General features: G+C 31.6%; 1 long non-coding RNA gene across 1 annotated transcript; it reads left to right on the forward strand.

Moving 5' to 3' along the window:
• Window positions 1-1,811: 1,811 nt before the first annotated feature.
• LOC133183472 (uncharacterized) lies at window positions 1,812-14,043 on the forward strand. Its single transcript, XR_009720648.1, has 3 exons — window positions 1,812-1,942; window positions 13,623-13,712; window positions 13,858-14,043. It is a non-coding gene; the product is annotated as an uncharacterized LOC133183472 (long non-coding RNA).
• Window positions 14,044-14,555: the final 512 nt, after the last annotated feature.

Consider the following 14,555-nt stretch of genomic DNA (forward strand, 5'->3'; position numbering starts at 1 on the left):
GACGCAATTTCTTTACCCGACTCGTATTTTGAGAATTTATAATTAAAGCACCTGCAATCATTTTCTCTGTGTAATTTTAAATTGCATTATTGGTTAATGGTAAAAAGCTATCAAATCACTTCTCTTATTCTTGAAATATTATATGTAAAATTATTGTTTCCTTGAACAGCCTAAATATCAGGGTTGGTAAATTGGTACTCTTTCAGATAATTTGTAAATGCATAATTTTAGCTTATAACGTTTAAATTTTATTACTGACCTATATTTAAATGCATGTGAGGGTTGTTTCTTTGGATAAACCATATATTTAAAAGTGGAAAATCTTTTGAAATCAACTGAGGGCCGGTGTCGTATAGTGAGACTTATCCCATAGTGAGACTTCCCCCGGAAGGCTGGCTATATAGTGAACCCCCCTCCCCCCCCCCCCCCCCCCCCCCGCGGAAGATCGATTGGCAATAGAGTGAGACTTCTCCCGGGGAGGTCTCACTATATAGCCTGTCTCTCCCCCCTTTCATAGTGAGACTTCCCCTCAAATGTAGTTTCCGGAATATTTTATTTCATTGTAAAGCAACATTTTTCAGTATATGAATAAAAGTTCTCTGTTAATTAATAATTAAAACATCTCAGTAGCCTTTTAACAGTTTGTTAGCCAAAAATAATTTTGAGATGACATGTACATGTATATTGATGTGAGATAACTGAATGAAAAATGTACGTTTTTGTTACAAGTATACATCTTCTCAAACTACATTGTAATTATTGCATTCTCCATGAAGGTTAACATAAGCAAATTCCAAGAGTCGACGAGTAATGATCTCTTAAATGTTTTAAAAAATGTATTTCTTTTTGGTAAGAATCATTTTGGAACGATTAATTTACTGTGCACAATAAATTTTTAATGCACACTTCTATATTTATTCATACGTTATCTATTTTATAAGATCATTATCAAAATGCAAATATATATACATCGTCGACGTAAATAAAATACAACTGAACATGGAAGGGGGAAGCCTCACTATGGTCGTTTAAGGGGGAAGGCTCACTATATAGTAATTCTCCCCCCCCCCCCCCCCCCCCCACTGGTGAGTCTTACTATATATAGCCAGATTTCCGGGGGAAGTCTCATTGGGGGGGGGAGGGGGGAAGTCTCACCATATTACACCGGACTAATTCAGGTTAGCGCTTTAAACTTCTTAGCTGTTGTCCGAGTAAGCTGCTGTGATGTAAAGGAATGCTAAGGTTTTACCCATCTTCTTGTATAACAATTGTTTACAAATTTTACGAATACTGCTTAGTGGTTACATTTTTTAAACACATTTACAAAAAAAATATTTGAAATTACTGTTGCAAATGTTCACTGAAAGGCAGCTTGCTTCTCCCTTCCCCACATTTTTTTTGTTGCAGCATATTCATACCCCCCCCCCCCATGTGTTTTTCGAGAAAGTCAAAAAGTTTAAATCTTCCCTCCCCATCCACGAAATAAGAATTTCGAGTTTAAACACCCCCCTTTTTTTCCTAGTGTAAGATTATTCAGGTAAGTTGTAATTTTTTTTTTATGACTACCCCCCTTTTTTTGGAAAAAAGTTCTTCTGCTTGTAATCGCTGAGGAAAAAATGTTACATTCCACTGTCTATTAATGAAGCCAAAGAGATGACATTTCAGGCTTTCTGGAAAGCCAAACTTGTTTTCAAATTATGAACATAAAGGGAACGTGGAAAGTGTGTATGTGTGTGTAATGTCTGTCTGTGAATGTTTTAGGATGGATGTTTTGTGATACTGAAATATAACATCGATTTTTTTAGGTTCATGGTGATACAGGAAAACTTCAAGGTTCCTGCAGATGGTGTTTAAAACAATTGGACAGTAAACACAAATTAAACCCATTCAATTATATTTTGAATCTTCACCAGTAGAGAAAAGATGGCAGTACTTTTAATGCGTAAGTAGAATTGTTTTAAAAAGCTTCTTTTTTTGTTTTGGGGTGGGATGAATGATTAAACAAATACATCATGTACATAAGTGTTGAAATCTCTTTAATACAGGGTGTTTCAACAAACATGTCCTTCTTTTACTACTTCAGATGAGTCCGTCAAAATAGGAAAGATCAGTGTTTTGTAATGATTTATCTAAAAGTAAACATTACAATGTACTTTTTAAGCGCTAAGCGCATGCGCAAACGCTTATTAGGGAGTCTTCATAAACAGGAAGTCATCCAGTCAACGACCCCTATCGGCATGATGTTCTTCTAAACATAGCATCTCAAATATTCCGATAGGCGCATTTTCTAAAAATAGCACCGCTGTAGTAGCGCAGTGCCATCATATCTTAATTTCATGATGGATCTAGCGGTGAAGACCAGTAAAGTTGCTTGCACTTTTTCTTTTAACAATGTTTAACATTAAAAAATGAGGGGGTGTACATGAATATCGGTATGACAAAGCAATAGTTATACGCCAGTATGAATATACTATTGTATTAGTAATTATTTTATCACTTTTACGTACCGTATTCGATGATGGGCCACACCGATAGAAATATGATTTAGCGCGATAGCAACAAATTACTTAAGTTGTTTGCATCTTCATGCTCCAAGGATCGTAATCAATCTGATCAAAGTCTGGGCATGAAAATAATTACTCAGCAGTCGAACGTGTTCCTTAAGTAGTTAAATTACACTCATGTCAACGTTAAAATAAATTAACATTTTGAGACATATAAGATCGACATTAAATTCTGAAAAAGTGTATGTAAGTAGAACTGTGACAATTTTTGAAAAAGGGCATACTTATTCACCAGAGTTCTATTAACTTACTTAGCTTAGTGCTTTTCAGTACTGTAAGTACTTTGATTATAGTTTCTTGAAAGTACATGAAGTGTTTTATTCCAAAGATTTTTTAAAATCTCATGATCATGCAGGAAGTATGAATATATTCCTGATCTCGTTCATTATACTCAAAACGTTTGACATCTTTCTTTATGTATCATATACCCTGTACAAAATGTTCCACCTGGAAAAAAGGCATAATCAAGACAGAATTTTCAGTAAAATTCCAGGCGTAAAACTTACTCTAAATGTTAAAGCAATATAAGCAGAAACCAAGCATTAACCAAGCGGAGACTAGCTGGAAATTTGAGGCGAAAATGTAAATTAGTTCTGCCTGGAAATTGACATTCTGCCTGCATGGAAATTGAAATTTCACCTAGAATTGAAATAACAGGATTCTGCCTGAATATAGATTCCGTTTCAACTGTCCAAAGTATTTCTTTTTATAATTTCCAGCTATTTTCCCCCTGAACTAAATTCAGCCTAGAATTTGATGACTGCATGGAATCTGTTAAATTTAGGCAGAATCTCTGAGAGCCTGGAATTTGTGGATTCGGTGGAATACCCTTGGTGTCCAACGAAATTCTGGGCAGAATCCACCTTAATTGTTTGTACAGGACTAAATCATAATCACTAAAATGTTTAATTTCACATCAGTCAGTTATAAAATTTTGTGCCAACTTGACTCAGAATTACCTTACTACCTGCTAAGATGTTAGAAAGCTAAAAATACATGCAGGGTTTTCTAGTAAATGTTGTTGAAAATTGTAATTTATTCATTTGTTTTCCAGAAATTTTTATTGGTCCGTTGGGACTTACTAGCCGCAGATTTTATTAGTCCAAATGAAAATGTATTAGTCTGATCAGACTAACGGACTAACATTAGTGTCGAACCCTGACATTAGAAAATCTCAGGCATATATTTAGTCAGGCCATGCTTACACTGTATAAAACATGATGCTGGAAAGTTGAATTGAAAATTTAAGTCTCCTTTATCAGTCTCTAACAAAAACTTTTAACTAAATCAGTAGAATTAATTTAGAATTTATAATCTTTCCCAAATGTTTAGACTTTATATTTTGCAATAATTACTTCAGTGTTCATTAGGGTATGTCTTTTTACCACAAGGAACCACAAGGTACCACAAGGAACCACAAGGATACCACAAGGAACCACAAGGAACCCCAGGGATACCACAAGGTACCCCAGGGACACCATATACAACCTTAATTATTCTAAATATGGTTTATATGCACTTGTAAATTAGAAAAAAATGTTTTTGAAAGGCAATTTAACACTTTTATATTAATTGTCTTAAATATAGAGCAGTTACCCAAGTTAAAAATTTATAGGTAATATTAATTAATTAAACAATTAAGCTCAATTATGCGTGTTTAGTTTTGAAGAACTTTAATATTTTATACAGTGTAAATAAATAATCATGTTTTAATTATCATTTGTGTATTTCAATACACAAAACCAAAGGGCACTCACATAAAACCAAATAATACTCTTAAGGTACCACAAGAAAATCCCAGTGTACCCTAGGACACCCAATTCAACATTAATAAATGTACATGTAAATATGGTTTATATTTGCATTTGTAAATGACACAGTAACTGTTTATTGTATATACTTCAATACACAAATCAAAAGGATACTCGCTTAAGAACCAAAGGATAGCCTTAAGTTACCACAAGGACATCCCAGGGTAACCCGAAGAATATCCCAAAATACCCCAAGGACACCCAGTTGGACCTTTATAAATCTAAAAATGGTTGTATGCTTTTGTAAATAACATAGTAACTGTTTATTGCATATTTTAATACACAAAAAAAGGATACCAAGGAAACCCTAGGTATCTGAAGAATACCCTTAAGTACCCCAATAATGAGCCATATCACCGACATCCAATTCAGCTTTAATAAATGTAAATATGGTTTATGTGCATTTTTTAATTACATCATTATCTGTTTATTGTTTATTTCAATAAACAAAACATTTTTTTTTTTAGGATTCAAAGGACCCCAAGGGTTCACCACCTCATTCAAACTTAATAAATCTATAAATATGGTTCATACATGCATTTGTAAGTTATATACATGTAAGTCTTTCTGAGGTTTTTCAGTATATGTGAATTATATGCCATTCACGGTATACAAGGTAATGACCCTTGTATGTATTATGGTCATCAAAAAATTTCAGCCAATCTGATTGCTTAGAATTTTTCACTCACAATTTCAGACAAATTGTCAATTCATCTGTGTTAATTATCTGCTATAACGAAAAAGTATATACAAATTTAATTTCAATGTCAGTTGTTATTTACCTGAACAAAGAAAATGCAACAATAAATCGTCCTAAATTTTTTGCAGTATGATGACTATAACTTACAAAACTTTATACATAAAAAAATATAACTCGTACCTGAAGGGGTCATAAAAACTTAAAGTAAAAAAAAAAATGTATACCCATGCAACAAGTAGCATGAGGTATAATGTTTTTGACCCGTCAGTCAGTCAGTCCTGTTTTTTTTGTCAGCACAACTCCTTATAAACCGCTGCACAGAATTTCGTCAAACTTTGTAGATATTTAGTACACAGTGTGTAGATGTGCATATTAACCAGGAAATTTCGATTCCTTTATTTTTCTGGGAATTTCGGCACTTTTCAACTTAGATTTTTGGCCATATCTTGAATATAGAAATGAACAGTTTGTTAGTGCAACTCCTCTTATACCGCTGCACAGAATTTGGTTAAACTTTGCAGATATTTAGTACACAGTGTAGATGTGCATATTACCAGGAAATTCCAATTCCATTATTTTTCTGGGAATTTCGGCACTTTTCAACTTAGATTTTTGGCCATATCTTGAATACAGAGATGAACAGTTTGTTAGTGCAACTCCTTTTAAACCGCTGCACAGAATTTGATTAAACTTTGCAGATATTTAGTACACAGTATGTAGATATGCATATTACCAGGAAATTCCGATTCGATTATTTTTGCCATAAGAGTTTTGCCTATTATTGAAGAAACTTTCCAGCTAGGTAATAAGGAAATTCCTTGGAATCAGCTTTTGTAATGAAATTTTATGTGAAATATTTTATGACCTTAAAAGACCCCTATTGATTTTGAGATCAAAATATTATTGATTTAACACACACACACACACAATCTTGGATAGTTCTCACCCCCCCACCCCCACCCCTCAAATTGGTGCTTTGCCTAAATAATTTCATTAGTTCAGTATATAAACAAATTCATATGACTACATCATAATTTTGTTTCCATCAATTATATAAATGTGTAAATTGTCATGTGTTGGACACGGGCTTACACTCATTAACAAATCGAAATCACTGAGGAATTTAAATAACAGTTTGTTAGCATAACTCCTGTACTGAATTTCCTGAAACTTTGTAGGTATTTATAGATTTGTATATTACCAAGAAATTTTGATTCCATTATTTATCTAGAAACTTCAGCCCAATTAAATTTGTAACATACAAAGATTTGAATGTCCTTAAGGTATGTCACTCGTCAGCCTTTTAGAAAATTTCAGTCAGAACCTCGAGCTCTTACTTACAAACTATTTATTACAATTCATCTTTATAACATATTGAAATTAAACAATGTAAAATGTTCAACATTCCATTAAAAAACTGCTCAAAAATTCACAAAGAAGCAAGATTTATAAGGGACTATTTTTTGCGGCGGAAGGATATTTAGCAGAAAATTCTGCAAATCTACACATTTATTAAATTTAATATCTTGGAACTTCAGCCTCACATACTTTTACTCAGAGAATATTTTCCATTATGATATGCCTGGAATATTAAATATAGGTCTCAATTTATATTTTTATAACAAAATTTACACCTTCGCTCAACAAACATTGCCAAGAAATGAACATATATTAAGGAAGTCGAGATAAAATTTACACAGTTTTTTGCCTGAAAATCGCATATTTTGACCAATATTTCAAAATTTACATCACTGACCCCAACTTTTTCTTTCATTATTTTAAACTACTCGATACTTTGGACCGATCAGCACTTAAGTCGTTAAAAGTTTGATACATGAAAATATTCTATTGCCTATTTAGATTTTTAATACCCCAAATATGAGACTTTTTAGTGCAAAAAGGTCACACAATAATTTACGCGCATTAATTTGCATGATTTGTTCAATGATAAATATTATTCAAACTATTTTACGTAAAATAAGATTATGTTTATTGCCATGGTTACATCTTATAAAATATGATAACGGTTAAAGTGATTAACCAAAGAGTTACAATTTAAGTGCAAAAAGGTCAACTTAATTGTACCGTACCTCAGTTAGATGCACACTGACCCCCCATTTTCTCTGCAATTTTGAGCCATACTATATGAGTACTTATCCAAAATATGCTTCTCAAAAAATCCTTGATATAACAAATTTCACGAGTGACATACCTTAAATGCAAGAAGTTTTGATGTGATGATTTTTTGCAAGTAATTCCCCTTTTTGAATTATACTGTGTATCTAAAATGCACTGTGCCATTCATTATGTGATGCATTGTCGAGTTTTGGGGGAGGGTGGGGTATGTGAGCTTGCTAACTTTTGCTTTCATTGCAATAGGATAATTTTTGTCAACATACAGCTATACACGAGAATATAGGTATTACTGCCCAACCCTAGAAGCCTTATGGTGACTTAACTTGAATGGATGATGCATCTCAGGATGTATACACTACCACACTTGCTTCAGATGCTGGATCTGACCTACTGGTATATTTTTTGGTTGAGTGACCAGAGATTTTTTTTTGGTGCAGGTCTCATTCTAGCTAAAGTAACTGTAAGCCCTATGGTGAACAATCATTGAGCAGATAAAGATTTGGAGCAAGCCCATTCCTATATATTACATATAGTACAACCTTTAAAACATCCTACAAAAACCAAACATGTTTAAATCTTGCACTAATTACTACCCCAATATTTATAAAGGTGAGACTTTGTCGTACTTATAAAGGTAACAATTGACCTGTAGAGATGACCTGTGTAACCTTTGATTTAATACTTATATTTTGATATTTCTCAAGTACATGCCAGTTTTGCTACATTTGATTGTGTTATTTATTATAACTTAAAATTTATAATAAGTCAATTCTTGTTTGATTCATAATGCATGTATCTTAAAACTAATATTTTGGCACCTGTAATGTTTGCATTCTTTATAAATACATTAATACTTAAAGCCATATATGGCATATCTGAGGTAAAAAATAAAAATACCAGATAGAGTGTAGTTGAACATGATATTTGTTATTTATGTTCAAATTAAAATTTTCACTGATTCTGAACTTGAATAACCCCACGTTTCTATAGTTAAAATGACTTTAAACTGTGTCTGATATTTAAATGCGGAGTCAGTAAATAAATGGATTATTGTTTTACCATTAAATTTCTAATATCTATGAAACGCGATTGATTTAAATTGTGTAATTTACAGGAAAGTCCTATCCTTATATAAAGTAATTAAAACAAATAGAAAGATTTTTTTAATTTAAAAAAAAAAAATCATAATTCATTCTCATGCAAGTTTAATAATTATAATTCACACATATTGTATTAATAAATTATCTCCTATAGGATAGTAAATAGCTTGGCTACTTGTCTCAATCTATATTAATATATAGTAACTGGTTAGTTTTGTAGATCTATATTTATTAGAGAACAAAGTTCACTTACTAATAGGACCTTTTTTGGCCTTGTGAATTTCTGAAGAATCAAATCTGCTCAGTCTTCATTGAAAATATGTTAAAATTTCACTTGGAACCACAGTGACTGCATACCAATTAAAAATGACATAATTTTCTCTCTAGTCCATGTATTAATAATTATGAAGTCATGAGTTGCCTCATTTTCCTCAAATCCTGAAAAAACTCTTTAAAAATGGTCAAAAATTGAAGCTGTTTTTCAATATTTTGCATAGTCCCCAACCTCTGATATAAATTGTTTATTTATATATTGAAAGAACTGTTTCAGAAGATTTTTATCCATGAAATTTTTTTTTGGATCATGGGGTGGGCTCATATTTTAATTATTAACTGAAGATGCTCAAATTCGTCCATTTTCTTCAAAATTCAGGAATATTGTAATTTCACAAAGCCTATTTTGCAATACCTGAACCCTCAAAGGAAACTTTTTTATGGGAAATGAAAGCAATATGTCTCTTCGTTATGTTGAGGTTTAAAATGGAATCTTGGGACTTTGTCAGTTAATTGGTATATAGAGGGACAGAGCCATTTTAAGGAGTTAGTGGACTTTTTTATGCCACAAAGAAGTGAATCCACATTCACCTTCTTTTTTTTTTTTTTTTTTACAAAATCATATGGATTTTTAATAAAAAATTATTTAAAAAATTTGTGCCGAGAATTGTTATTTAAAAACCCCAAAAGAAATAATTCAGACTGAAACATTATCATTATTAAGGGAGATCTGTCAAGTTCCCCACAAACCATAAAGTTTGGTATTTTTTTTAAAAATGTTTTTAATTACCTCAAAATGGGTTTACAGAATTTTTTTTAGGAAATCAGCTAGTTTCTCATCAATTAAGTTTAATATCGTGATAACCCTTGGCCAACTTTAGTTGATATTGTTAATTTTACCAATGGCAGGCACCATATATGATTTACTGATGCAGGAAAGAACATTGGGTTATTCATTTATTTTATTTTTTATAAACAATTTTCAAAATTATTGCCCATCTTTAGCAAACTCTAGATCTGTAGAAAAGTTGAAAGTACCAGGGTAGTAAAAACAAGACTCAAGTTTGGAAAAAATGTGTCAGCTTCAGGTATTTTTGTAAAACATATTATTTTATTTAACAATTTCCAGCTAAATATAGTGACACTTATATCCTATGTAAATGGTACAAGAAAAACTTATTAAGTTTGTTGATTATATAAAACCCAGGTATTTTATCACCAACCATGCAGTTTTACATTTGTTTATACACCTAAGGTATGGTGTAACCAGTCCTTGTGTACCTTGTGTATACACAAGTTAATCACTGAAAACTGTTGATCATCACTGATGATTACCTGAAATTGTGGATATATGCATGCATTCAAACAAGAAATCTTGTACACATGAGAGTTCTCCATATGTCATTGAAAATAGATGTATGCTATCATTTCTATATTCCATATAACTTCTCCTAATTGAGATGATCATATTCTGTACAATCTATAGACATTCATACAATGCCATGAATGCATGATGATTTATTTTTTAATAAATGTATCAATCTAATATAGAGAAATTTAATAAGTTTGAATTCATGCATGCATTTCCATAACAAAGAAACTCACAACCTTGGACTTCCTTTTTACATGTACATGATTGTTTTTATATTGTATTAAGGAATAAATGCATAAATGTATTAATTAGGAATAAATGCTATGAAAACAATGAACGAAAATGTTTTGTTGAGAAAAGTTTTTGTGTTTATTTATATATATTTAGTTTTTCTAGTTTATTTCCTGCGATTTTTACCCAGGAAATTTTTTTCAAAAGCAGTGTAGTTTTAGTAAATTAACTGAAATTATTGTTGTTTACTTACATTTGGATATATAGGGTGCATGAATTCAAAAATTGAAATTTTGGAGAAAATTCAGTTTGTTTTAACATATTTTTCCAATTATAAGATCATAATATGTATATATACATTCTAGTTGAACACTTTTTAAGTATATCAATAGAATACACAAATCCATAGAAAAGTTTTAGAATTAATTTTTATTAATCAGTGTTAACAGAATTTTATTTGAAAAATTAGAACTTTTTATTCAAAAAGACAAATCTCCACCAAAAATTTGATCATATACAGACAGTCAGACCATAAATTTAACTCATGTAGAAAGTTTAATAAATGATGTGTTAAAATTAATTCCCAACAAATTACTTAATATCAATTTATATAAGGCAATTCTGAAAACTAAATAGGGCAAAAAAAGAATTTTGAAAGTGTTATTTTTTTAAATACAAGATTTGGAAGTGATTCTATTTAACCTCATTTTGTTGCACTAGCTCCTGACTTCTGATATGTTTACAAAAAAACATCATCTTAAATTTATAACACACTCATTTTTTTTTATTTTGTACTTAAAGGCACTTCATTGTTTGGAAATTGTAAACCATTTATGGGTAGTTTTTCATACATTCTAGACTTGAATGAGGATGCAAGTTTTTTTCCCCCAAATCATCTATAGTTGCACTTCTGACATAAATAAATTTTTTTATGTGTTAAATACCAGGGGCAGAAGGGGTTTTAAAAGAAATAATTTGAAAATGGCACCGTATGCATTTTCTCAACACAACTGTAAGCACTTTCAAAAGAAGATTTTCAAAAAAATGATGCTTTTTCACTATATTACCAATAGATCCTCACCCTATACCAGAACCCCTAGCTTACCCACAGGCCATAAAGTTTCACAATTTTGTAAGAGGCACCCTTGCTCATATATGCATCACACCATGCATTTACTGGTAACATTTTGAAAGAAATAATGCTTTTTCACCAGATTACCCTAAAACCTGACCCCTGGGCCACAAATTTTACAATTGATAGAGAGCTCAATTAATGCTTATTACATTCATGTCAACAATTTGACTATTGGATTTCCAAGAGTAAAGAAGAAGATTTTAACAATTGCATATACAATGTATTTTGATGGTTTTAGTCCCATCCTTCAAGCCCAGAAGGGGAGAGGGGTCAAGGACCATGAAATTCAAAATTCATGTTTCCCTTTACCTATAAAAACTGGTTAACTGTACCCATAAAACTGGTTAAAATTGGTTCAGTGGTTCAAAAGAAGCTGAAAATTTCAACATTTTATGACCAATGAACAACAAACATAAACAAATCACAATTGGTAGGTCACCTGAATGACTCAGGTGACCTAAAAAAATTATCTTTACAATAAACAGTTTACTTTGTAATTAACAAATGAACATAATCATATTTAGATTTATTAAGGTTGAATGGAATGTCATTTATTAATCTAAGTGGTTCTTTGGGTTTGTTTGTTGGGATTTCATCATGATCCTAAATGTCCCTTGGGATTCTTTTATTCTTTATGTTTTGTATTATACAAATATACAATAAACAGTTATAATTCATAATTAACAAGTGCATTTAAACCATGAAAAGATTTTTTAAAAGTTGAATTGAGTGTCATTTGGATTTTCTTTCAGGTACCTTGGCTTATCCTAGTGGTACAGGGGTTATCATTAGGGTTCTTCTTGGATATCAACTTTTGGTTTGTGTATTGACTACTTCAATACACAATTAACCATTAACTTTTTGTACATCATAAAAAGATACAATAATTTAACTGTTCCTCTGAACTATAAATGCATAATTTAGCTTAAATAAGTATATTTACTTTTAAATTTTTAACTTGGATAACTGCTCTATATTTAAGACAATTAAAGTGTTAAATTGCCTTTCAAAAACATTTTTTTCTAATTTACAAGTGCATATAAACCATATTTAGAATAATTAAGGTTGTACATGGTGTCCCTGGGGTACCTTGTGGTATCCCTGGGGTTCCTTGTGGTTCCTTGTGGTATCCTTGTGGTTCCTTGTGGTACCTTGTGGTTCCTTGTGGTAAAAAGACACACCCGTGTTCATTATTAATATCCCTTATCTTAATTCCTGAAACTGACAAATCACAGTAGTCTAGACGGTAGTTGTTGCCGGTACTCGCATCATAATCAATAGGTCCCTGTTCAATTCTTGTTCCTAGCACCTTGTCAATCCAAGATGTTTGAAATAGGTAATGAGATTGTTAGATTACTAAGCTGTGACTCTAGAAGTGAAAGATGCATGTCTTTTAAATGAAACCTTAAAAATCAAGGTCTCATTTCATGGTAGGCAAAATTAAAAAAACCCTCCAGTGTTAAGCTACTAGTATACATTGTAGTGAAACCAAATATCGAAATTTTATGATATGGTGTCATATGTTTTTTTTTTCAACCACAAATTAAATCCCCTCAAATCATGAAAATTTAACCCAGTGAAAATAATTTAACCAATTTTGCATTAATTGAGAAACTTACATGTATTTGAAAGCTTCCTGAAATACCAGTCGTGTAGATTCAAGTTTGTTCAATTCATGGCCCCTAGGGGTAGGGTAGGGCCACAGAAGAGGATCAAAGTTTACATGGAACGACAGAAACATGATTTAAATTAGTCATATTTATTATATCCATGTCCTTACCAAATTTCTGTTCCACTTTTCTCAGCAACTACTCATCGAAGGTGCTTGATATTTTAGCACGCTCTCTGTTTAGGCATGCCATATGGTAGGATGTATTTTTGTAGGAATCCAATGTTAACTTCCTGTTTATCCCTCCATCTGTCTGTACTAAATTTCCATCACAGTTCTTAACAACTATTAAGGATGATGCTTGAAAGTTTAGCACACTTTTAAATTGTTTAGGCATGCCATATGGTGGGATTCATTTTTGTATGAATTTGACGTCAACTTCCTCTTTATCCCTGTGCTTTTCCGTACCAAATTCAAATCAGTGCAGGAATTATAATTACTAGTGAGCATTGGCTCACAGACTTCTTGTTTTCTATTTGATAGGAATGTCTTTTACTTTAATTAGCTAAAATACTTATTTAGTTCTTCACAAATATTCTAAGAATGTTCTTTTTTTATAATATGTGTAACCATTACTGTTTCTTGAGTCAAGATTTCTTAAATTTATTTTATTGGTATTTATTTCTACTAGAAGCAGCTACTAGGGAAGATTTAATGAAGGAAGATGAGGAAGTGGAGAAAAAGCTGAAGAACAAGGAGGACAAGATGAAGAAAGAACAAGGTTATTACATTATGTATATCTCACAGTATTTTTACAAAGCCCTCTCAAATCCTGATTTATATAGTTTTTTTGTAAAACTTAAGAATGAATTCTTATTTAGTTCTTGATCCTTAAATATATATGAAGAAGGTAATAATTTTTACAGGGCACAGTGACTTGCAGTGTGTGTCATGTAACATTATTACAACATCTATATCGTGGGTCCATAATTTTGAGTAAGTCATTCATCAACCACTTTATCTGTACTGGAAACCATTTCTGAGGGGGATGAAGTGATGGAAGATAATGAGCCAGAGGGTGGAATGGAAGAGAAAGGGAAAGAAATAAAGAAAAAGGCAGAATGAATCAAAGTACTGAAAGTACTGAAAAGCGGTTAGCATGCTTTCAAGATTGACAAAAAAAAAAACTTTGCATGAAATGATATTAAAGTACATATAGCTGTTGTTCAATTGATGTCATCAGAGAATCAGAGTAAAAGCAGACATTCCGAACTTTGGATTATTTTACTAAGTAACAAAACCAATAACTTTCCATTCGTACACCTAGACATATTTTTTATCGATTGATGTCACAAATGCATGTTTAAAATATCAAAACGTGATTTCCTGAGTTTGAAAGACAGAAAGTGCAATTTTTAAAATTCACTTTCGGTGGCGACCGGAAGTGCTCAGTAAGAAAAAAAAGTAAATTGATGTAGATTTACCTGTCATGCTGTATGGTTTCTGAAATCAGGTAATTGTTAGGTTGCTAGCACACAATTTAAAAAGAAAAACTTGTGATAAATCAAAATTTTTAGATATATGAATTTGGAGTAGCTGCAGATCTTTAACTCGCTGGTCTAAT

The sequence above is a fragment of the Saccostrea echinata genome, unplaced genomic scaffold (assembly GCF_033153115.1).
Source record: "Saccostrea echinata isolate AGI-Se365-2 ecotype Australia unplaced genomic scaffold, CSIRO_AGI_Sech_v1 ptg000009l, whole genome shotgun sequence".
NCBI classification, from domain to species: domain Eukaryota; kingdom Metazoa; phylum Mollusca; class Bivalvia; order Ostreida; family Ostreidae; genus Saccostrea; species Saccostrea echinata.